Raw genomic sequence first — 22,338 nt, forward strand, 5'->3', positions numbered from 1 at the left:
TCCTATCAGAAAGAATTTATCACATTAATAAGATTCCAAGTTATACAACTTAAGGTAGTGATATATGTGTTTGAATGGCAGTTTCTTTTTGAAACTGAAACTGTATTAGCACCCCTCAGCTCTACCTCCCATTTCAAGTTTTTGCAGAATAAGAAATCAAACCTTGGGCAAAAATTTAAATAACTGTTAAAGGGGGACATTGCTGTGCATCAGTGCGTGTTTTGTTTGGTTTTTTACTTGCTAAGCTTGTGCAGTATGGAACTTTTTCCATTCAGAGCAAAACCTGATGCAGCTACTGCAATTCAGTAGACATTGTAATAAGTTGAATGAACAAACAATATGTAGCAAATTTAGTAATTAATTTAGACATTTTTTAGGTTAGTTTTTTTTATCTATTTTGACAAGACTTTGTAGTGCCCTATGAAAGAACTGCAGCATACTTCGGGAAAAGTACAAAACCTTACCAGCAACATGTGTAAAAATATAATGAGAAAATAAAAGAATATTACAGAAAAAAAAGGAGTATATATTCAGTTGTAAAAGCATGGATTTATAAAGATCTGTTTAGAAAAGTGAAACATGGTTGATATTGAAAAGTTTCCAACAGTGTTCAATAATTGTTAAAATTTGGGCTTTTGGCAAATAACAATTGTTTTAAGGGAAATTGGGAATTGTTTCAAGAGAAAATGCTTTCTCTTCCAAATTGGTAATTGTTTTTGCTGAGAAATATTTTTTTTGTTATTTAAAAAAAGGTCTTAAAAAAGAATAACAGTTTCTCACTTGCCGTACACTGAAACATGACTAAGCTTTGTACATTTTATTTTCTCTTTGATGGTCAGTGTCTCTTCTAAATGGTTCTGTTACTTCTGATTTGTTTCTGTGGGAAAATGCCCAGAAAGTGTGAAGAGTAGCAAATGATAAAACTGGCAATAATACTCTGGCAATTGCATGTGTTACATTCCAGAGTTTTAAACTTTGGTCTCACCTGGTGCCTGGGAGAAATTCTTCACTGATAGCACAGCCAGCAGCAGCACTATCTAACATCACTTTTTTTCTTCTTTTTTTTTTTTTTTTTCCTTTAAAGATAATTCATCTCGGGGAGACTTGTTTTAAAGAAGCAATGGTCCCATAAGGGAACTTTTTGGAGTTTGGAACTTACTGAGCTGGATGTAGGAAGGGTACAAGTCTTCCCCACGCAGCACTGAGCACAGGGGCACTGGATTTCGGCAGCACATCTGCATTGGCATGTGCCTCTTGCGCACAGTAATTATCAAATAGCACAAACATTAGATATAATAATTAACTGATTGGCTCAGGGTCAGATATTTGGGTTTGCCCAAACAATCCCCAGAGGACTTAGAAAGTTCTTCTCTATTGTGGGGACAATAAAAAATCTCTGCACTCAGCCAAAACCTTGGGCAGTTTAGGGTGAAAACTGTTTGGACTGTTGAATAGCTCCAAGCAAATGAGCACCCCAAAACCGCGCACGTGTTCCTGGGTAAGCCTGCAAAGAGTTATGACACAGCAGCAGAGGAAGGTGGATGAGTTGCAGAGGACAGATGTCATTACTGCCATTTTCCCTAGGTTGAAGGGTGAGAGTAGCAGGAGAAGCAGAGAGCAGGAGAACGTGGTTTATTTAGCCTGGGAAGAAAAGGATAACGGGGGATCTAATTTCAGCCTTCAGTTACTTATAGGGTAGTTACAGAGGAGACAGGGTCTGCCCCACTTTGCAGCATGAAGACAAAAGACAACAGTCACAAGTTTCAGTGAGAGAAATGCCCGTGGGACCTAAAGAAAGAAAAGCTCCGCAGGAGCAAGGCACAGCCACCAGCGAGAGAGGTGGTGCAGTCTCCATTGGCGGAGATTTTCACACTTTGTCTAGAAAAGGCCTCCAACAGCCTTCTCTGATACTGCTTTTAGCCCTGCTTAGAGCAGGAGGTTGGGCAAGGTGACCTTCAGAGGTGCCTTCTGACTGAAACTGTTGTCTGGCCCTGCACTGGGCCGTGATGGCAGCAGCGGCTGGCTGTGCAGCGGGGGAAGCAGGAAGAATTTTGATGAGGAAAACGCAATAAGAAAAGCAAATGGCAAGATAAGGACATAATGTCATCGAAAGCATATCCTGTGCCTGCTTGTGTCCACCTTGGTTTGAGAAGTAAAGAACATTTGCGCCTCGTGTAAGAGGTGTAACTGGGGACTCTGAATTGCTGCTATGGGGGAGAGAACGAGTTATGCTTCAAGGTGCTTCGTTTTCTAGCTGTTCCACCATGCTGTAAGTGACAGTCACCTAAGTTGTGGGAGATGCCTGACAAACACACAAAGATAAAACAGGAATCCTGACAACCAACCACTTTTGGCTGAAATGTGAGTGAAAATGAAGCCAAATAGCTTTTCAGTTTATAGACAGCTGAATGCAGCCTTGTTCCCTGCTCGACTAAGCATCTGTATTTTCTGCTTATGGTCAAGAATTCCAGGAGAATTCTAAAATGCTATGAGAAGAATCCATCTCTCAGGTATTTCCAAACCAGTCAGCTGTTTTAAGTACCACTTTTTTTCTCTCCCCACCTCCTCCCCCCACCTTTTTCTTTCTACAAAATAAAATAAATAAACCATAAACAACAAGACTTCTGGGTCTTCAGGGTAATTTTCAGCATGTTTTGCAAAACCAGGAAACAAGCTTTGTCCATCACCAGGTGAGGGATCCATTTGCTAATATCCCTGTAAAATCAAAGGTATGTTTTACAGGAACTTAGCTAGCAAAAGCTGTTCCCACTATAAAAGTAATGGCACATTAATGCTTTTTTGCAATGAACTCCCTTTATGCCTTATCCTGAGTTCGTATTTGTCCATTAACTAATGACTATCCAGTATGCTGTCACTGATATCACATGTAAAATCATGTCTCGCCCTTCTGCATGCTCAGTTATTTTGTTATTGCAAAATTAATAATTTATTATGGAATATAACGTAAAGACTGAGGAACAGTCACCGAACATGAGTTTTCACTGACAAAAGCCTGTGCAGTGATGCTGACTCGCTCTTGTATTCGTCTTGAGCTAAAAGGCTTAGAGAAGGATATTGTTCATATTGATGAAGCGTTCATATTTACGAAGTTTCAAAAAGTGCAGTCCTAGAGCGTACAGCCTGGCTCTCACTACACCGCCGCCACATTCTTTACTGTCATGCTTTCACCTTGTTTGCATCCTCTTTTCTTGTAATCAAGACAAGCTTTGTCCTTTTAAAGTGCTGAGCCTGATGCTTTGGTAAATCTCAAAGATGATTTGTATCACTGTCGGACTGGGAGCAATTCACTGAATCTAGATGTGTGGTAAAAACTTCCTGGCTGGAAGAGCTAATCCCCTCGGAAAACAAAGCAAAAAGTCCCATACTTTCCTGTAGAATGTACTATTTTCCCTTTGCCCTGAAAACAGCATTTCTTCCTGGTTAATTTATTAATGAACCTAATCAGTCTTTAAGTAAGCTAGTTTTGAAAATATCAGTGTTAGTTCTGTTTTTCATTAATACACAGATACTGAGGTTCAGGTCTCTAACTAGCTGTTAAAATCAGGTAGGAAAAATCTAGGAGAGAAGACATAAAAGAGAGGAATGAGTTGGAATATTAGGTTGTTTTTAGTAGAACAGGAAATGAAGAAAAACTGTCAGATTTAAGGTTTCTTTTGTGTCATTGGTGTGTTTGTGGCAGGTGAGCTGTAATGGTAACTAGTTCTATGTGAATAACAAACGTTCACTTAGTAATTGAAATTAAAAATAATAATTTAGGTCAACTTGATAGGACTTAATTTCTTAATTATTCTGTGGAAATAAAAAAGAGCAAAACATTTTGCAGGTTTACAAGGAAATTAACTTTTTTAAAATGAGTTAGGTACATTTCCAAATTAATATGTCATTTCAAACTGGAACATTTAGAAATGTTAAAAAACTCTGCTTTTCCAAATATCTGTTCTTTGACTCTTGTAAGTTTTATTAAATATAATTTATTAGTGAATTTAATAATTTTGGTCAATCTGAAAGTGCTGCTTTGGTTAAGTTTTCTATTTGACTGGGGGGGGGGAGGGGGGGCAAAAGTCCAGCTCCACCTTTTGAGCTTGGCTGCAATTTTCTGCATAAATTACATCTGTTACAATGCAAGTTAATTCACTGCAAAAGAGAGATTATATTTAATTTGTACATACTCTATAGGTAATTGAAGTCTCTATCCTCATATAACTTTGAGTTGATATCAGGAGCCTCTTGAAAAAGCTTTTCATCATTTCTAATATGAGCATCGGACCATTCACGCTGTGAAAAGTAAGGGGGGTGGTGCAGAAAAGGCTTTTGCAACTTGATTTTTTCCGGTGTGTCTTTGTCTTGGTGCAGTATGGGTTGCAGGGCCAGCAGTGCACTGTGCTATACGTTCGTCACCTCTGCCATCGGTAGAACTAGCTACAGGTTGCAGAGGCTGAAGAAATCTTGCAAGGTTTGTAAAACTCGAGAGTATTAAAGGAGGGCATGTAAATTCATGTAGCTAGATGCTTGCAGGATTGGAGACTAGATGTCCACAGAAGATGACTGAAAAACTTGTTTTCTCGCCAGTGACACGTTAAAAATAAGTCTCCACTTTAAGCTGCCTGTAACACCGTTTCCAAGCTTGCAAGACCTCTGGGAAAGAGCTTCTTTTTGCTTTGCACAGTACCTTGTGCGTACTGACCTAGAGAGTTAAATCTTCTGTTTGGTGCCTGTTTTCCCTGGAGCTTCAGTGACTTACGGTTTTGTCAGTCTGGGTTTTTGATGATTTGAAATACCAAAGGGAGTTGGAAGGGTTTTCATTGTCACGTAGTCCCGAGGACTGGTGGTCAGTAGGGCAGGTGTGACTGGATGCCCAAAATGTTCATTGCATTTGAAAATCGTGGAATTATTTTTTCTTCTATTTTGTTCAGGGAAGAGTCAGAAGTTAATGAGGAAGCATATAAAACTCCATTTTAAGATTACATTCTTTAAGTCATAAAATGAAGGTCCTTTGGGTGAGACAAAATGTATTAAATATTAAACACATCATTCGGGATGTCTTTTTTTAATGGTAATTTTCCTCAGAAAAGAATGCAAAGGAGAAATATGTAATCCTAAGTCTAAGAGGAAATCTGTCAAAACCTGCCAAATTTGCAGGGGGTTTTGTGTTTGGTGAATAGCAAGGTTCATTCTGGCTGTGATAAACTTTCAATAGGCATAATTTTTATCCAGTAATGTGGGTTTTGCATTTGGTTATTTCTCTTTGCACTGATCCTTGGTACATTGCTTAAAAACAAGAAGTCTGAACAGTTGAACCATATGTTTGTATCGTAGCTCCTAATGTCAAAATTTTAATTGATTTTCCCATATTCGGGGTTAGGAGGGGGCTGTATCATGTTCCACGACGTCATAAAAACAAAAATATTTAAAATATGTTTCAAATAAAATCAGGGGGGAGAAGAAAAAATGCTTAACTTAGAAAAGATGTGGGATTCATTAACAAAGGAAAATACTGGCCACGGACCAACGGCAAGCCAAATGTTTTGCCAGCAGTTTGCAGTTCACAGTCATCATCGCATGTCACTCTGCCTGCTGCACCAGCCCCTCCAACCATGTATGCCTGCCTTTTAAAGAGAAACCTGTCTGGTTTGAGTTGAATAAATTAATTTGGGTTTACTTAGTTTAAAAACAAAAATATAGAGGGCCCAATTTTATTTCATTACGCCCGTGGGTAAAGCAGTCCAAGGTAATTACAACCGCAGTGCTGGTTGCTCTATCTTAATTAAAGAGGGTTTTTTTGCACATAGGTTTTTGCACAACATCATAAAATAGTTTGTGGTCTGGCTAGCCTCAGTGTCACAAGAGTGTACTCACTTGAGAAATTGTCCAGCTTTTCCAAAAGCTGAGGCCCTTCCATGCGAGAGGAAGCGTGGAGCTGCTCAGCGGAGCACAGGTAGTTTACAGTCCCTCCTATTTAGTGTAAGGGCACCATCGTAAATCACGCAGCAAACAACCTTTCATACAGTCTCGTTCTCTAAGTGGCATGCTTGTCAGCAGCAATGAATGTGGGCTTCAGTAAGTCCTTAAGCAATAACGTGCTCTAGAAATGTGCGACACTGGTTACGCACCTGTGACCAAACCTTTTATTTTTCCAAACTTTCCTAGTAATGTTTTGGGTTGTTTGGGTTTTGGTTTTTGGGTTGGGTTTTTTTAGGGGTCTCCTTTGCAAATAAATATGATTTATTGCTTAGTAAATCCTTTTAAAGAAAAGGCATCAAAGACATTTAAATAATGTACTTGCGATGATGATTAAAAAAACCCCAAACTCAAATCCCAACAAGCATGACTAAGACGGCCTGTTATTAGAAAAGTCAAAGGAGGCATGTTTGCTAGTTGAATAAATCAAGTAGCGTTGTAAAAACACTGTCTCAGGGATGATTAAGGGTAAGTGATTTTCATTACTACATTAAGGTCTCCTTTCTGTTGTGGTGCTTTTTATATCACATCAAGCTTAGCTATTTACTTACGCTGCTTTAAAAAGCCCCAGCGCCTCAATTACTTAAATCATGACCTGGTGCATCGATTCAGAAAGGCGGCAACACAAGCTAGCTTTACTTAATGCTCAGGAACCTGCCATGGAGCCGCTCTTTGGGTGCTCTATCTCATGCAGTTGGTAAAACTGATTGAATTCAGTTTTGCAAATACCAGTGGACAACATCCCTGGGTGGCTCACGTCAGTAAGCTTTCACTGCCTCCAACAACTTCCCCTCCCCACCTGGTGCTAGTGCTTTCCTTCAAGCTACACAGCTTTCCCTTTTCTTACATTTGTATTCTTAAGATAATTAGGGCCACCAATTGTCCTCGACCCAGATCACAGTTGTGCTACCTAACTTATTTGCAAGGGCAAGGTTCACAAATATTTCTGAACCTTGCAAGAAGGGTCTCAAGGTTGGAATAAGGAACATCCAAAGGGCCCTAGATGCTTTGCTCGGTGACCAGCAGTGGATTTTGTTCCTCTCTGTTGGGGATCTGGATTCTCCTATGGAGGGGCATGCAAGTTTAACTTCAGCTGCTTGGACTCGCACAGCTTCACCTGAGCTTGCATTTATGGAGGAGAAGATGCCAACGGGCTGTGCGTTGTACCCGAAGCCAGGACACCAGCCAAGGGGAGGGCAGCCCTCAGCTGCCTTTGGGCTGCTCTGAAGCACCGCTAGCAGTGCCTGCCCGCGGGACAAGGGGAGCTGGAACATGCGGTGCTTGTCAAAGCTGCTCTTCCAGCCTCCTTAGGCATGGCCCAGGTCCTTGGCAGCGCTGGCTGTGTAGGGCTGGGAGCGTGGTTATAGACACCTGGGCTTTCTAGAGGTCTTCATGCCCAGAATTAGGCACGTGCAAATGGGGAGAATTAGCCTAGAGGTGGACCAGGGAGACTTCTACCTCCCCTCTCCCCCACTTAAGTTCAGAACGTGAAAATACTGATTTACTTCCCACTCTGTGTGTTGATACTGAAGCAACAACATCCAAAAATGCTTCTAGGATGCAGCTGCCAAAGAAACGTTTCACAACAAACACAGAGGGGCATCCCTGTGGCAGCCTCAGCTGAGGTGCTAATGATTTCATAACCTGTTCTTTTATTATGCAAGCTATAAAATCTGCTGAGACTGTTCAGTACGGGGGTGCCTGCTGCCAGGGCAGGAGCCAGGGCGCAATGGTGGGTTGATAATGGGTTTCCATGTGGAACAGATCTGCACTGTGTGTTTTACATACATAGCTTTGAAACTACAAGAAAACAGCCACTTTCTATTTCCATTTGCATGAGAGACTTCTCATGAATATCTGAAATAGACATTTATTGTGACCATAACCCTACCACAAATTAAAATCAGATCCCAAGTCCCCTGTGAAAAAGAAGTTCATTATAACGTATGGAGATGTCAGAAATGATACTAAATGACACTTAACTTTAAACCCCAAACTCTACGCTTATCCATAGCTTAGGGTTAAATCTACAGTGCATATAAGACCAGGAGCTAAGCAAAGTTTACAGGGTGGGGGGATGTCCCAGTAGACGTATAGCCACAAGCTAAAGAACAAACAGCTGGTTGTATGTGTCTGCCAAACGCAGTGTCTTGCATATATACTGCTGCATTTTCTTCTCTTAAGCCACAGATTACCTTTGTTACACAGCCTACATAGACCAGGCCAGATTTATAGAAGGTGTAATGCTGTTGATTCAGATGGTTTGTTGCTATAGAGAAAGAGATAAAGGCAGATTTCCGTATTTGGTCTAAAAGGTACACATCTGAATCATTATTCCTAAACACTCAGTTTTTCATCAAATTTTATGTATAAGCCATTTTAAGGACTTGTTATCTGGGAGGTTAATACCAGGACTAAATCCATGCTTCACAAAATAGAGAGATCAGGGGGGAAAACCCCAAAACACGTTGACCTGCAGTCTGACTTTGCCACTATTTTTTGCATTCATCATATTTGCCTTTCCTATTTAAAAAAAAATAATGAAACAGAACAACAGAAAACGCAGAGCGGAGCGAGTGAGCCGTGGCTTCCGACCCCTGGAAACTGGCCATACTCACTGCTGTGCACATTCCTGCTGCTCTCTGAGCTGAGATCATACCGTTGGAGATGGCAAGTGTATAGAGCACAGATCTGTATCTTTCTTCCATGGCTAAATATTAACAGTAATAAATAAATGCAGGTGATGCAACAGGCTTTGACCGGGCCTATTAATGTGGCTGTGAGATATTTTAACCAGATCAGTCAAATGTCTGGCTCCCTGCGGGCCAAATCAAATAGATCTCATGTTATTGTAAGCTGAGTGGAGCTGCCACTTTGTTGTTTAGGTAAAGTTAATATTTTTTTGCATGTTCACCTGCACTGTATCGGCATGTCTCAGGGTATGCGTGTGACAAACACTTTGCTTATTTTGTAGGAGACATTGAGAAAAGGGCACGTCTTCTTGTTTCCATTCTCCCTCTTCTGCCTCTTCCCCTTCCTAAGCTGACAGTCCTTTTCCTCTGCCCTCCCAACAGCTCTAAGCAAACAGTTAAAAAAAAAAATAAGAAAACAAAAACCCCAAACCAACTAATGTTTCTTGAATGTCAGCATGCTCTGGCTTTGTCAGGCCAGCAGGAGAAACAAATTACATTGTCAGAGGCCTTCCACTGACAACTCCAGGGTACCCGTTCCCACAGTTTAAATCTGGAAACTCTTAATGCAAATGCTGCAGTTGATTCCAATGGCTACAGCGGCACTTCACTGAAAAGTGGTACTTTGGAGTTCGGTTTTGCAGCATCGGGCGCTCAATGCGAGTTGAAATGACACTTGTGTTCCTGGAAGGGCTGTTTTCAAAGCCATGTGTCTACAGGAGGCTCGGGCCGTGTGTAGACGAGCGGCATTATTTCAGCCATGCAAATGCAGCTAGAGAGGTCCTTTTAGCCTGGTCAGTCTGGAGTCTGGTCTTTTTAAACTGTTCTATGCAAAGATGGTTTCTCCTTGCTGAATTACGATGCTGAAAACTGTGAGGTGAATTAGAGAAATGTGCAAAATCTTAAGGTTATCCCGTACCTTTGGAGTTTCAAAATTCAGTTAAGTCAGTTTTTGACTCTGCTGATGGTACTGCTGCTACATTACTTCCCCTGGCATGGCAGCTTTCTAGTTCAAGCACTATTTCAGCAGTGGTTCCCAAAGGGAAAGTGGGGCAAAAAAGAAACAGTGCAAACCAAAAGTATTCATGGAGTGTGTGAACACTTACAGTTCCTGTTAAAGACACAAGAAATACATAATCAGGGGAAAAAAATTAACAGCGTTCATACTGTTCATACTGCACACTCTCAGAAGCTGACAGAATGACCCGAGCTTTTGCATGACTGCCTACTGACATTCATTAAGCCATTTTCTCTAAATTCGAGGAGTGGATGTTGCACAAAGTTCTGTTTTGGGAGAATGTTTCCTCTTTAAGACAACATATCTCTCAAGACAGAAAAAAAAAACCCCAAACCCAAAAACCAATCAAAACCCAGCTGTGAAACACTACACCAGAAACATCAGTACAAATTGGAAGGTAAAGATGTAAAATAAACTTTTTTCCTTAGTGGTATGTACTGTGTCATTAACACGCATAAGTCAGCATTTCAGGGTATAATTTAGGAAAATATCATCATAGGTGTCATACATTTTTATGAGTCTGATTCTGTTCTAGATGACTGTATTAGCAGCATGCCTATGAACTTCAATGGCAAGAGCATCATGCCCAAAAGAACATCTGCCACAGTAGGATCAACCTCTCCTTGCCTTTCTCAACTTCACTGTACGTGCTGCACAAGGCAAATATGATGAATGTAAAGAACAGTGGAAATCTGGGTTGCAGATCAGCATATTGGCTTCAGTGATGGTATCAAGAAGAGCAGCAAGGGTAGAATTTGGCCAGTGCTTTCAGGAGAAATGCTGTGAATTTTGTGCTGATCTTCCTGCTTCACTTCATAAGCTATTCACCACCAGGGGTCAGGAGAAATTACTCAGTAGTAGCCCACAGATGTCAAGGTGTAAGGTGGGGATTTTTGTTTTCTTTTGAAGCATAAGACATAGATCACTGTCAAAGCTAGTTTTACAACTAGATGTAATGCATGTTATATACTGTGTGTTTATGGAGTGTGCGTGCATGTGTGCGTGTGAGTGAGATTCCCACTTGGTTTAAATGCATTGTCTTTGCAAAGCTGCGTGCTGTACACCGTTGAAAGTCACTGTTGATATGTTCACGCTTTTCTTATTGTTTTCTCAAATTATTGTGTTAACGGGGTTACAGCTTGTGAGCTCTTTTTATTTTTCAGGTTTATATTTCCTCGGTGATATTTTGCTCATAAACAAGCGCATTTTGAAAGTCACCAGGTAGACTAACGTGCAAAGCTCTTTAGGAGGGAAAGTTTGAATACACTTCTGATTCTTTCAGTCCAAAGAACAATTCAAAAGAGAACAGCACATTTCTGGTAAAAAACCTAGAGATATTTGCCTTTTCATATTTTATCCCATTTCTACTTGCTTCTATTTAAAACATTTCATAATAGTAAGTATCCTTTCTGCTTTAAGCTGGAGAGTCTAAAAAAAAAGTGCTTGGTATCTGACATTACTGCCCACTTAGACTTGCTGTTTTTTATTACAAGTATTGGCTGGTTTGCGTGCATATTTTTAAAACTAAGATTTAAGATTTACATGTTATCTGGAATTTGATCTATAACTTGAAAGGCTACTGTAGTCACAATAAGAATGAAAATAACCCTGAACTGTTGAAAATTCAACTTGGAGCACCCAAAGTGGTAATGACTGCAATAGTAGTTTTGTCGATATTTATAAATCAATGTAAACCAGAAACTGGATGTTTTAATTTACTACAGTTTCAGTGTAACTGATACCCTCAAGTTTAGAGCTTTAAGCTTTGTGAAGTGCAATGTTATTGCAGGGCATGCATCCAATTTTTAAAACATTATATAGATTGGAGACAGATGAGCTTTTCAGAATTATTTTAGGCCTATTTTGATTGAATGCCTGAGATGCATTTTCCAGTGGAAATTAATTGCATTGATGTGAAAACAAATGAACTCCAACCTCAAAATTAGCTGCAGGTTCATGCTCGAACCAGTACTTAAAAGGGAGGGAGTGGGCACAGATAGTGACTGGAAATTACGATGACAATATACACTTTGTTGCAAGAATAAAATAACCTTTTTTCAATGCCTGCTCTTTTTTGCTGTCCCTCTTTGCGTGCACGCATGCGTAGGGAGAGAAACTTTCCCATGTATCTGTGCTTGCAGGAGTGGACCATGGCTTTTACTAGCTACCGCTTCTTCCCCTTGCAGGCTGCTGGGAACCTTTGCTGGCCTGTGTCGGCATCTCAGTGTCAGTGAAATCTCCAGCGGCCGCTCACTTACCTGTAGTGCTTCTGTCATTGCCGTGGGGCATTTCTGGAGCACACTGTTCAGTAATATACGCTGTTCTGAGGGACTTTATTAGCAAATAGCAGCTAACATCATTTCCACCCTTCAGTGAAATTTGCCTTACCTAGGTAAAAAATGCTGTAGATGCGTTTGGGATTCCTGTTTGCTCGACTGATGCTCTCAGCCAGTGGTAAATCCTATTGAGATGTAGGCAGCGAAAGCAATGTGAGCTCTTTAAATAACAAGAGCAGACAACGCTGGCTCGGAGCTGACTGCTGTTGAAGTACAGCTGCAGCAGTTCTACATGACTTTGTTCTTTCTGCCTTGAGATTCACCTCTTCCCCGTGCTTCTCATCATTTGTACTAATACAGCTGTCAGTTGGGATTTTTAGCATGTTTAAGAGATGAAGTGTGTGCAAAGGTTCCTCCCCGGAAACGGCATATATTCATTTTGATCTTTATGAAAGTTTGAAAGGAATCAGTGAAGTGGATAGGGGGTGGGAAGAGGGTCATTGAAGATATATAGCTATTTGGCAGCTCTAAGATATTTTTACACCTGGAGGTGACTTGCTAAACAGATAACTGAAAGTACACCCTCGTGTACATATTCCTCTCCCTCCTCCCCCACTGCCGCCCGCTGAAACAACCAGCAGCTTTGAGACACTGAGCATGTTTGGGGCTGTGACCACACTGGGCCACGCACAAGTACTAGCTTTTCACTGGGCTGTAGAGAGAGTTTAGCACTACAGGACCATGTGCTGATGGCAGAAATGCTAGGGAAGCAACGAACGTTAAAAAGCACTGAGGTATTCCTGTTAAAGGATGGGATTAAGAGCTGGATTTTGGTCTGCTGCAGAAGTCATATGTCATCTGAGACTTTTCCAAGCTTCTAATTTTCTATTTTACTTATTTGCTATTTTGTTTAAGAAATCATGTTTGTATTTTATTACATAATGCCTTTCTTAAAGATTTCTACAGTATGTTGTACTTTTGTAGTATTTTTGGTGTTGTGGGTAGAATTTAAATCTCAGTAAATAAATCATCTCACATGTGTATACGATTTGTTTTCCTCACTAGTGACTGTAGGCAAACTCTGCTTTCCATAGTGCATACAGCACAGTTGCGTCTCGTCAGCATTAGACAGACTGAATCTGCCTGTGGCAGATGCTGGAGTGTTTTTCTCTCACTGAGACTGTTTTCATTAGTCAATCTTTATCTAGCAAAGTTGTGACCAAATCAATGCTCCAGGTCCATCCGTGGTGTTATGACTACTTGTGCTATGAGTTGTATTGCCACATGGTCTTGAGACCCAGCAATGTCTGGAGCCTCTGTCTTTGGCTTTGTACAAGCTCTAGACTGATGAAAATGAATGAGAAGCTGATGGATAAAGTTTTGGAGCCGAAGAAATGTAAAGAGTCAGATTCACCCACCTTTAAAAAAAATTTAAAATTGTTGGAAGCTCCTTTTGGGGTGTGCTGTGTCTTTCTGTTGACTACCCACAGCAACTGTATTTCTGTGGGGACCTAGGTTAGGTGCCCAAAGTGAATTGGCCACGATCAGAAACCACCCTGTGATTTAAGGCCTGTCACTTAAGTAGTAATCCGGTGTTTTAATTCAGGACCCTTTTCCCAACACCTGTGGGCACAACAACCTTCCTGCTCTGACTTTTACACCATTGGATGTGGGGGCACGTGGGAGGACGTTGAGGAAGAAGAAGTCAAGAGATGTTAAGCCATCCAAAGCATAAGGTCTCCATAGCAGTCCCGTCTGCCTGCAGGCGTTTGAGAAGATCAGCAAGTACATCTTTCTTAGACACCCAGGCAGGCAAACATCGCCGAAACACGGGGGCATGAAACTGCTGCCGCGGCATCCATCATCCTGTAGAGGACAGTGAAAACATGTGCTGTCATCTTTGACATTTTAATTGAAAAGAAAGCTTACACAGATTTCGACCTTAAGCAGTGTGTTTATACAAGTGTATACAGAGAAATAATCTGTCAGTTCAGAGCAGGCTCATTGCTATAGGAGTTAGTTTAGTAACCGAACAATCCAGCATTAGCTCACACACCTTGCCTTGTTCCATGCCTCAATAATTTTTAGTAGAAATACTTTGCCTAGAGGCATGCAGTTATTAAAAAAGAGGCTCAGCTTGCTTAAAGTCTGGAATTATTAGCTCATGGTAACAAGCCTGCACTGGAGAAACTGTTGGTTCTTTGTTTTCATGACTTTGCTGTAATTCACCGTCTTATTTTCAGAGACAAACTTCTGCTTTGTTTGGGAAGTTAAAAAAAAAAAAGAACAAAAAAAAAAGGAAAAATAAATCACTTCAAAAAGATTCTTTTTTTAATTTTTATTATAAAGCAGGGTTTACAAAGCTCTTTTATCTTAGTATTTCTATTAAATTGCATTGGTCCCAATAATAAGGGTAAATAGAAAGAGAATTTTGAGAAATCTGTTTTACCACATTTCCAGTATAGGGATCTGTTGGTACTGTGTACTCATGGAGAGCTCTCCAAATACCCTCTCAGCCTTTTAAGAGTAGAAGGAGCTTTTTCTCCATCTTTTTGCAACCTACTGTTCTTTTCAGATGCAAAGTTACGAAGGTCAAATAAAAGCCATTTGCACGGCTGTCACATTGTTTGCAAATGGAGTCACTTGAGCAAATGAAGGCTCCAGCACCTTTAGGTAGCACAAACCTGGCAGAAGAGTTACTTGGCATTCAGTTGTCACTTTTGTCTGGATGCTGGGGTTAGGTTTCTTTCCAGCTGTTTAACCTGTTGCCATTTTTCCTCAATGAGCCTTAAATTTTCAAGTTTTCTTGAATTTGCTCTCCAGGCAAGAGTTTTTAGCCCGACCCTTAAAAAGAATGGACACGCTAGCAAGTGTTTGTGTAAGCTTTACTGCAGTTATTATTCCTGGTCTTAAGTCAGCTGCCATTCGCTACATTTGTGTATTATTTCTACCTTTTTTCTTCAGTGAAAACTGATACACCTTTATTTGTGGTGATGCAAAATAATTTGTTTTCCTGAAGAATTAAGTTTGGTTCTGCCTCACCTGGGAGACCATGACAACAGTGGAATCAGTTTGACATCGTTGCTTGCTTTTATGATCAAATCGTGTTTATGCTACAGGTTTGTTTGTTGGTTTTTTTTTATCCCACTTCTTTTATTTTATTACAAGAATGTGTTTTTATGTAAGCTAGTTCTTTATAATCCCTTGAACCTGCCTTTCGCAGTGTTTCCTTGGTTTGCTTTAACTACACCATTATCCTCCACGATTCATTTGTGAGTTCCAGCTGTGTCCATAACACTGTGAGGAACATAAACTTCTCCGAGGAGGTTATAGTCTAAGAAACCATTCTAGCTTTTCTTATTTTTCTTGTAATGGGTCAGGCAATAAGACCCAGTGAAATATTTAGAGGGAAGGGAAGATTGAAACCAGCAGTTTCTAAGACCTTGTAAGAGCCAAAAGGCAAATGTTAATGGGTTGTGTGAGGCTTCCAAGGACCTGCTGGTCCTTGTACTTATGCTGAATTTGCAGAGGTTCCTTAAACATGTGTTCAGGAAATATAGGTGGCATTAGCACAATTGAAGTTTCTAAAGGCAAGATTTATCATTGACTAAATCTTTAAATAAGAGTTTTGCCCACTAAGTACATTAGAGCAGTGGGGCTGCTGATTTGTGGGGCTTTTCTCCTACAAGCCTGGGTGAAAAGTACAGAATTCTTAACAAATTTTGGAGGCTTTTTTCCATGTTTCTCGTATTTTACCATACATATATCTATCCCTTGACCCCCTTTTTTTTGGCTTATTCTTTCCCTTCAGTTAGATGTTCTGTCCCTGTGAATTAAAGCAAGTGAGCAAGAATGCATTTCTGATGAAGTTGCTTTGTTCCCAGAGAACAGCTTCTCAGGTGACATCGAGGGATATGTGAATTGAGAAGTAACATCTCTTTGCTTGCTTTTGACTTTGTCCACGTGTCATTTCATATCTATATGCCGCATCTTGCTCCTTTTGTGATGCTTGTCCCCGAATTCCTCCTACCTCTGTGCTGATGTATAGCTTGTTATCTTAATTGTGCCGGCTCTCCTCAAACACTTACATGGCCTTTCCCTTCACTTCTGAATCAAGCTTCTTGTCTTTAAAACTTTTCGCAGCTTAGCCTTATCTTATCTCGGTCCTCCAGTTTCTCATTACAGTGTCAAGCATCACTTTCACTTTGCCTGTGTCTTTACCATCAGCTAGTTTCTCTTTCCCAGGCTGAAATATCTTCTTGTCCAACACTGGGAAAATACCTTGAGGTAACACATATACAAAAATATATGCACACTCTGTTGAAAAATCTCTACAGAAAGCATAGCTTTGTCTGGATGCTCCCCAAATCCTCTAAGTTGAGCCACAACTTTCCCTCTCTAGATTATTGCCCTTCCTGTGTTTCAATCTTAGTTACTCCCTTCCTCTTGCAAAATTCCTCGGTCCTGTCATTTCTGAGCATACGAGTTGAATAAAAAACATACAAAGAAACAAAAAAAGCAACCAGAGGAGTGCCACTAGACTGTCTCCAATTCTTTAGCATATTTATTTGCTTACTTGTTCTATCTCCGTCTTCTACTTTTCATCTGGTTTGTGTCTCTAGATTGTAAACAGACTGTGTAAGAATTGTCTCTTATCTGTGTTTGTACAGTGCCAGGCTCAATGGGGTCCCCGTCCCGACTGGGACCTTTGGGCACCACCACAGTATAAATGTCTGCTACTGATAATAATAATCTACCCACATCATGCAGATGTCTGAATTGTCTGAGAAATACAAACAAGGATCTTTACTAGGTTGGCAGGGAGCCATTAATTTTAGGTGCCAGTTTTCTTTTCCCGTGAATATGGTTTGGCTCTCTGAAAAACCTCGCGACACAAACCTCCCACTTCTTGGAAAGCTTGGCTCTCTGGTGATGCTGTGATTAAAACATCGTTAAACATGGGATACAGCAGGTCAGGTGAGGTCCCTGCAACTATGCAAGGTATTCCAAGTACTTGTCTGATGCTCTGCTGTTGCTTTCCTTTGTGTTTGTTTTTTCTTTCCTCCTCTGAATGACAAATGAATAAATTGAAACTAGGCAGAACTGCCCTACTTTGGGGGGGGGGGGGGGGGGGAGGGGGGAGGAGCACTTCAAATAATGGGCCACAAATGAGGAAAGCTATAGTTGGATTGATAGGCTTAAATAATGGCACTGTGGCTAATACGACAGCAGGCCAGCAGTGGGGCAATCCCTCCAGTCAGTGCATTTTTCTCAGGTTAAAACATCCCCTCTACCTCTTTGCCCTTTGACTGAATTTTTCAAATATTGAAGGCCAAAGAGAGCACTTGGGTCAGGTACTGTGGCCCCAGTAGATGCTGTGGAAGTGGTTTGCAGCCGGTCCGTAGAAGCACATGTTCCAAGTGAACTTACTTTTTAGCAATGAAAACTTTAATTACCACAATACCTGGTTGTCCATGAGACATTCAGAGGGTAAACTGTAGCCAACTGTGCTCATTCTCAGCATGGTAGGCTACTTGGGTGCTTCAGACTGAAAGCCACCCAAACCGCATGGACATACTGACATACCTTGAAAAGATCCAGGCTGCTGGATCCAGGTTGCACCTGGATATGCATTGATCATAATGGTGTCAGTGCTGCCTTATTCACCCGTGTCTCCCTATTGCTTCCACTCGCTCTCCCTCATTTTATCCTTGGTCTATAAGCTTTTTGGGGCAGGACCTCACCCACAGTTTCTAAACCACAGCTTGTAGGCACTGGTGTAATAAATATATATATACACATACATATATATACATACATATATATAAAAATGATGACAGTCTGGGCAAGTCTGTGTTGCGTAACCAGAGCATGATGCAGAAATCCCTGAGCCAGTGCTGACCCAACATGGCAAATTGCCACAGCACAAACAGCCACCTGTGGGCTGCTCCTGTATGAGCTGGCTGGGTCTGGAGGCCACAGAAAGTCAAGAGATGAGTTCCTGTGCTCCAGTGCAACTCCATATACTCACAGCTTTACTTTTTCCACACCAGAGCTAACTAAAGTAGAACAAACTGGGTTGTGGTGTAGTTATGCTTGCTGACCTTGCATGAATGCTGCGTGCAGGAGAGTAAGGAGCAGGAGAGAGGTCACAGTAAGACCCACTGACCCTCAGTGCTTTACCATAATAGAAAACATAGTGCAGTGATACTTTAAATAGCATTGGTCCTTATGCACGTAGCCCTGAATGGTCTAGGTCAGTATGAACCTAATCTCATGAGACCTCAGCAGCAAATTGTCATCTGCAGAAACTGTCCTTGAAGACTACAGGTTAAGGGAAGCCTAGTCTTTTCATAGACAAATGTAGTGTTTAGTCATCAAACAGTCTAGAAAACTGGGTCAGATAGGTGTTGCATCACAGCAGACAGAATATTTAGTATTAATCAAGAAGGCACATAGCGAAGTGTGTAGCATAGATATTTGATTACATTAGTGGAGTTATCTGTAATTGTTGGGTAGAGTCATATGATGGAACATGGTCGAGTCACCATGGCTTAGCGGGGTACCGCCCATCTGTTTAAATGTTAGTAAAGATGACTCACGGTGTTAGCACGACCGCGCAGAGGGAGGGGAGCCAACATGGTCAGTTGCAGCAGCTTGGCTAACACGTGGTATTTTACTAAGCCACTGCGCTATCCATCCAGGCCACGTACGCCCAAAGAGATAGTGTACCAATGCTGACTGAGATTCCATCGTGTCCAACAGCAGGCTCCTGCTGGAACACAATGTAAATTCTTAAATTTGGGAAAAACCCCACGGATGGCCAGATTTTCAGTGAGGTTGAGCACTTGCCAGTTCTCTATCTTATCTGTCCTTTATTTGCGGGCTGTTTGCCCAACAACCCTGTTTATTTAGCAACACAGGTGCCAAGGAATTAAAATCCCTCAGTCAGCAATATTGACTGACAGGCTGCAGGCAGCACCTCCTCAGCATTTACAGAGAGCAGCAGAGTCGACGTGTCTAGCATTAAAAATAACAATTACAAACTCTCACTGACTTTCTTTGCTGCAGGATAGAAAGCAACAACAAAAGAGATTGTGTTGTCTTTGGAAGGAGAAGAAATGTCTGAGACAAATTGAGTATCTCAGCCCGTTACGGTTCTGTGCCATACGCGTTCCCTGAGCTCAGCGCGAGGGAGTGCGAGCACGTGCTAATGGATGACCTGTATTCAATGTGGAAGCAATAGAAGTATCCATGAGTACTGGCCAATGTCAGCTTCCCCAATGGGGAGCTGAATCTGGTGTGCATTATGTAGCACTTTTATTGGTGGCAGGAGCAGCGCAGCCTTTTCGACAAAGAGGGTCAACCTTGAAGCACAAGGTTTCTCTAACTGCTCTTCACCTCTTTGCAAAAACACGCTTGGGAACAGACTAGCAGGAGTGTAGCAAGAAAAAATACCTGAAGTACCGAGGATTTTTTTTCCTCTAGCTAAGCGTAAAGCATATGCAGACCCCCAAAACGAAGCAGCATTAAAGGTGAAACTGGGGACAGCAAGGAAGCTTCTTTGCCATTTTAATAAATACCAATAATTCCCTTTTGCCCAAGTCCCATATTCCCAAACTCATTAAAGCAATTTTGGAAATTCTTTTGGCACTGGAACATATAAGCAAAACTCAAACCATGCAGTCCCTTGAGAATCACTTGCACAAATTACATAGGTCAGGCCAAAATAAGTTTCTGTCAAACAGCCTAACACCTAAGCTTATTATGAAAGTGGTGAATTGTACAAAGGGTCTGTATGTGGGACAGTCTCAGAATGAATAAAGGGAGGGGGGCTGTTGTCGTGGTACTCGTTTTACTTTGGTCCCACTGAAAACTCAAGTGATAGTTTTATTGAATGCATTGCTCCTGTTAACCAGTGTGGTTCCTATCGGCTGTGTCTAAGCTGGTGGACCCACAGGGCTCCAGAGCTCTGGCGGGCAGGTGGGTGCACACTTCAGTCTCGTCCCAGGGCAGGCATGAAAGTACACCAGAGCTTTCTCCTGTCCTGCCTGCTCCTCCCTGCCTGCTCTCCTCAGAAGAAATCCATGATGTGTCCCCAGCAGGGGCTGCAGCACACTGTTCTGCTCCTCAGCCCCCCCAGCGTGGGGGTCTCAGCCCTTCCATCTGGTGGCTGTTGCACAGACTTTAAAGTACGAGATGGAGAAGACCTGTTTGAGCTTGTTGTCTCCTGCTCTGCAGGGCTGTAGCTGTGGTGAGGATGGGCTGGTGGGAAGCGTGCTCTGCTTGTGGGGGTCACCACAGCCTCTGGAAACCAAACTGCGATCATTCTCCTCCTCACATTCAGCCTGGCATCTCCTCACTTTTTTCTTTTCAAAGGATCACTGTATCTGTTTTTCGTGCTATTTTGACCCTGTCCTGATGATTCGTCAGTCCTCTTGTGTGAATGAGTGCTGGTGTATGGAGCAGCTGTGTTTTAAGTGGAGAGTAGGATGGGTCAGGGGCTGTATACTGTGAGTGTATTTTCTGAGCTCATTTTTCCTGCGCTACATCCATTCCAGTTACACCGCCCCCACAGCTCCCCAGGCCTTGTACTGAGCTGACTGTAGAGTCCCCTATCCCAGAAGCTGATTCATGCTCCCTCATAGTGCTTCTTGCACCCTCTCACAGAGTTACACCACATATTTGAGAGACATTGTCCTGAGTTTCTTTGGGGGAATATGAAGATGTAAAGTACAACGTTTGAGGTGTTCAAGGCTAGACTGGATTGGGCTTTGAGCAACCTGGTCTAGTGGGAGGTGTCCCTACCCATGGCAGGGGGGTTGGAACTAGATGATCTTTAAGGTCCCTTCTAACCTAAAACCATTCTATGATTCTATAGATTCTATGATAGTCCTCCATCAGCAGATAACCACGGAGGCATAGGAAAAGCTTCTTGTGTGTATCTAAGATACATTTGTTGTTTTGTTGGGGTTTTTTTCCCCGTCTGAATAAGTACTGTGTGTCTGGGAGGATTTTTAAACTATCCTTCAAAACACAGGCTTTTTCTCTCCATGGAGAACCAAGACAAAAGGATGGGTTCAGTCCTGTGCAGCTGCTAAAGAGAGGGCAGCTGAGGGCAGAGGACTGGGAGGAGCAAGGGTGTTTGGGTACAAGGGAGTGGACAGGGCAAGGACTTTGAGGAGTCATTTGTTGGGACGGAAATGTTTCTGGGGGGAATGGGCTTAAAGAGAGGAGGGTTGATGGACTGAAAGTCCAAGCATGGGAAATACTGGGAAGTTTTAGGGAAGAGGGGATTAGGTGGTTTGAGGTCTGGGCAGAAGAGATTGAGACTTGTAGGTGAGAAGAAGCTGGTGTTGCCATGAGACAGGCACCTCCACTTTGGGAGCCTGGATGTGATGTCCTCCATATGGGATGTCTGTGAATCCCATTGCTCGCAGCCTTTTGCCTCTTTGCTTGTTGTTAGACAAATGAAAGTGACAGCTAAAGTTAGAGGAGAGGTGTATGTATTCATGACTGCAAACATCACTTACAATTGGAGGGGCAAGAAGTAAAGCCCCATCATTTGGTGTGACACTGTTCAGACCAAGTGGGAGAAGCGACTGTCTTCCCCCTTGCAGCTCTGAGGTTATGACTCTGCTTCCCTGACCAGCCCAGCCCAATTTTGAGGCTCTCATGGCTAGCTGTGGATTCATCACTGAAGCAAAGGATGCTGCTGCCAAGTCTGAAAATTAACCTTGATGTTTAGAGGCTCCAAACGTCTTTAGACTCTTTCCATGCTCCCCCCTGCAGAGGCTCTTCAAGCTCTCGGACTATGCCCCCTTCTCTCTGGCCCTTCTCATACCTTTAGGGGTATTTCTCCTGCCTAATAAGCAGGGTAAACCACATACTGTACTGCAGAGCATCCTGCTCTGTGAGAATTTAATGTACTAACTTGTACTAGCAATGTTTGTTGAGGCACTGTATGTGAAAGCTTTCTTATTTTCATGCTTTTTGAAAAGATAACAAGTTATATTTACCCCAAACTTCAAGCAACTCATACCTTCCAAAACTAAAAAAACCAACAAGCTGATTAATTTAACTAAATCCCAAGACCACATTCTTAAAGGCTATTTTCAAAGAGTATTCCCAGCTTTGTTTAATGCATTAATTTTATGATCGTTCTTCTTTGTGAGTGGGCCTGTTTTCTCACATGCAGTCTTTTCCCTGTGCTGTACTTAGAAAAATCCTTCTAAATCTTTTGAACTCCTTTTGCCAAAATAACTCGCTCTGCTTTTTTATAGTCTGTAATTTTTGCCTTTACAAGCTACTTAATCTGACTGTAATTTTGCTAATTTTCTTTCCTTTTTTTCCCCATTTTCTGTGCCCTGGTGAC

The 22,338-nt window shown here is 41.8% G+C and overlaps 1 protein-coding gene across 2 annotated transcripts in view; it reads left to right on the forward strand.

The window, feature by feature from the left end:
* Positions 1 to 22,338, forward strand: part of CREB5 (cAMP responsive element binding protein 5) — a gene marked incomplete at its 5' end in the record, with an annotated part of 252,444 nt that overhangs the window by 161,713 nt on the left and 68,393 nt on the right. The gene's annotated exons all lie outside the window — the stretch shown is intronic.

This window comes from Vanellus vanellus, assembly GCF_965231255.1.
Source record: "Vanellus vanellus genome assembly, chromosome: 2".
NCBI lineage: Eukaryota > Metazoa > Chordata > Aves > Charadriiformes > Charadriidae > Vanellus > Vanellus vanellus.